Consider the following 4,109-nt stretch of genomic DNA (forward strand, 5'->3'; position numbering starts at 1 on the left):
GATCCGGAGACGTTTTAAAAGAGTATATATCTTCTAGATAATCTGGATGGACTGTACTTTTCTAGGTAGCAGGCACTTGATCTTAGGGATGGATAGAGAAGGATGATGCTTCTCTGTCCTGATGTTATGGATATCTTGCCTAGGTGGGCTCAGGTAAGGCACATTGATATCCTTTGCTCTTTTAAACTTACAAGGTCTTTGGGAACTTGTGTCTCTCTTAAGATACTCATTTACTTAAGACCATGAGAAAACAAATAGAACCTTTTCTGTTTTCTGTCTCCTATCTTTACACTCTCCCAAGCTTGCCTAGTTGAGTGCATGGAGTGGTGGTAAGGTAACCAAGACCATCTTTCTCTCTGCCTCATTGGAATAACATCTTGCTACCTGGAGAATGCAGCCCAGATTGCTCAGCTGGAAGCTATTTTCTCATTTTGAAAAGTCCCTTGAATCATCAGCTCTTTTGATTTAGCTAGCCTAATTAGGGAACTCTTTGTCATGCCTCATTCCAATCCCCTAAATCAACATGATTAGAAGTAGACTCATCTCAAGCTTCAATTTAGTCTCTGGAAATGGTGACTAAGCAATATGGTAGTGTGTGGGTGGAAGGGGTTGGAGGACATCTGCTACAGAAAGATCATGTTAGAGATATTAAGCAGCCTGAATAAAAATTAATTTAAATTAATTTCAACAAAGATTTATTATTAAGTACATACTTGTGTGAACAATCCTATTCTAGGTGTTGGACAAATCAATTTCCATTCCTGGACTGCTTATTTCCTATTTTGTTAAGAGGATAGATGTAGACTAGATGAGTTGTAAGATATCTTCCATCTCAAAATTCCATAATTATTTAATAAGAATAACTGATATTTATATGGGATTTATTTTGTCAAGAATAAAGTTTACTTAAGACAGACTCTCAGTCCTCATTGAACTTCAACCTATTAGTGGGAAAAGTCACATACATATTTAAAAGAACTTTGATTGCATCATTGTGGCCACACACATAGGGAATCCATCTTTTATATGACTTGGCAAAGGAATTACTGTATCTAAAGATTTCACCAACATGAAGTCAACCTTTCTTTTTAAACTTAGCTAATTTGCTTCTCAGTTTTCTTGTATGTAAAACCAGGAGGCTAGATTTGATAGCCTCTGAGATTCCCTCCTAGTTCTATGTCTATAATCCTTTTAAAAATTCATTTTCTAGATGAATTGAAACTTTGCAACTTGATGTGATTGGTCATCACTTGTTTTAGATGACATAACTTTCAAAAATCTCTAATCACCTTCATATCATAATATGGTCCTGGAGATTCTTCATCTTAAATGAAGGAGGACAAACGAAGGGATAAGTATACAATGCAATAAAAAATGAGTAAAGGTATTTTTTTGGTACATAGACTCTGTTTCCACAATACTTCATATAAGAGTCCTTTGCTCTTTGGACTATATATTGCAGAAGCCTGTACTGGACTCTGTAGTATGAATGTGCCACTCAGTCTGACAGGGAAGAGAAGACTGATAGATGCATATTTTTTAGGTTTTTGAAAGGCAATGGGGTTAAGTGGCTTGCCCAAGGCCACACAGCTAGGGAATTATTAAGTGTCTGAGGTCAGATTTGAACTCAGGTTCTCCTGACTCCAGGACCAGTGCTCTATCCACTGCGCCACCTAGCCACCCCTCCATTTTTTTTTTCTTAAAAAAAATTGTTATGTTTAGTTTAATAGGTGGAGTAATCTTCTCAGGAAAAAAAGTACTAAGACAGAAAAAATGTCACCCTTAGCTAAATCATTAGTACATTCAAAAAGTTTACTTAAAAAAAAAACAAAACAAAAATCTCAAAACTTGGTTCTGTGAAATCTTTAGGGAGAAGGTAATTAATTACTAAGAAGAAGAAGAAGATCGGGGTGGCTAGGTGGCGCAGTGGATAGAGCACTGACCCTGGAGTCAGGAGTACCTGAGTTCAAATCCGGCCTCATACATTTAATAATTCCCTAGCTGTGTGGCCTTGGGCAAGCCACTTAACCTCATTGCCTTGCAAAAAACCCTAAAAAAAAAAGAAGATCAAGAAAGGCTGAAAAAAAATACTTAACTTTTCCTGAAAATGATTTATTAATTTAAAAACATTTTTGTGTCAAACAATAGAAAGCAAATGAAAGCAGAAAAAAAAACTACTAGATGCTTTAGAGTGGGCAACTGACTGAAGAAGTGTCAAACTCACTGGTAAAGAGGGTCAGCCCAAGGCAAAAACAGAGGGGCACAAGCTTATCATCTCAGCTTTCTGATCTCTCTATTCAAAAACTCCTCCCTCTCTACTCTGCCCAGTTAAACTCCATCTGAAATACTGAAATTAGCTCTGACTCAGAGATAGTAATCAGGATAGTAAAGGGCCTACCTTAGTTACATGTTTAGCCTGAAGAAGTGAAGACTAAAGAAAATCATGACGGCAGTGTTCAGGTATATGAAGGGTGCTTGGGTGAAAACGAGATTCGACTTAGTTTGTGAGACAATTAGGGGATACAATGAGTAAAGTGTTAGACTTGAGTTCAAATCCAACTTCAGATACTTACTGGTTGTATGACCCTGGGCAAATCACTTAACTAAAGTCTGTCTTAGTTTCCTTGACTAATATGAGGATCATGATAACACCTATCTCCAAGGGTTGATATAATGCTCAAATAGATTATATTTACTCAGTAGGAACCTAATAAATGCTTGTTCTTTCCCCTTTTATTGCACAGAAGCAGTAGATACAGGTGAAAATTATAAAGAGAATTCTTGCTTGATGTCAACAAATGTTATTGTTTCAGTTCTATCCAATTCTTCGTGACTCCCATTTTGAGTTTTCTTGGAATTTTTTTTTTTTTGCCATTTCCTTCTCCTGCTCATTTGACAGATGAGGAAACTGAAGCAAACAGAATTAAGTGATTTGTCCAGGATCACCCAGTTAGTAAGTGTCTTAAGATTGGAAGTTTAGTCTTCTTGTTGATGTCCAGTTCTTTTTCCAATGCACCATCTAGTTGCTTGATAGCAACAATTAGAACTGTCTAAAAGTAGAACAGGCTGCCTTAGAGGATGTAATGGTTTTCCTTTGGCTAGAGAGTCTGCATGAAAGAGCTAGATGATCATCTGTTGAATGTGTTGGAGTAGGCATTATTTTAGGTATAAAACACTGACATTTTCTCACCTTCACTAATCTTCAAATTGCATCTGAACACCAAAAGAAAAAATGAAGCATTTCCATACATACATACAACCAGAACATAAAAGAACATTCTTTGTGAAACCATGAACTTAAATTCCATATTGCTTGCTTTTTAAAGCAAACACATAATAAATTCTATCTGTTTTACTTTCAAAATTGTCCCTTGTCTGTGTTTCCTTCTGAGTTTCATTGATTTTCCTGTAACTGAAACTTTGATTTTTTCCAATTCTGTAGAGATGTCAGGTCTTCAGGATGCAGGTGGGAATGTCATATTCCTTATGTGAGCCTCCCTGACTCACTCATTATCATTTATTATCATGTCCTCCTTTTTGAAAGGATCACTAACTTCCCTGTCCCAGTTCCTTCAGTGCTTCAATTATGGAATATCGCTTCATATTCTGTCTTCTTTTGAAATTCTCTAGCTTGGCAGTGTCCTCAAAATGTGTTGCTCCAAAATGAATATAATATTCTAGAAACTGTCTGACCAACATAAAGTATAGTGTGGAGTTATCACGTCCCTTTCTTTTGACACTAGACAATCACTCAATTAGCATTCATAAGTCAACCATTGTGCTAAGCCCTCAGGATGCAAAGAAAGACCAAAGACAATTCCTGCTCTCAAAGAGGTTATATTCTAAATGGAGGTAGGCAGGGTCAGGAACAACATGCTACCAATTTTGTACAAACAAGATACAGGCAGGGTAAAGTGAAGATAATGTCAAAAGGAAGGTATAAACAAATATTAAGGAAGATTCATCTCCCTGAATTCAAATTTGGCCTGAGACACTTATTAGCTCTGTGACCTGGACAAGTCACTTAACCCTGTTTGCCTTAGTTTCCTCATCTATAAAAAAAAATGAGTTAAGGAAAGAAATAGCAAACCCTTCTTAGTAACTTTGCC

Source organism: Macrotis lagotis, chromosome 5 (assembly GCF_037893015.1).
Source record: "Macrotis lagotis isolate mMagLag1 chromosome 5, bilby.v1.9.chrom.fasta, whole genome shotgun sequence".
Lineage (NCBI taxonomy): Eukaryota > Metazoa > Chordata > Mammalia > Peramelemorphia > Peramelidae > Macrotis > Macrotis lagotis.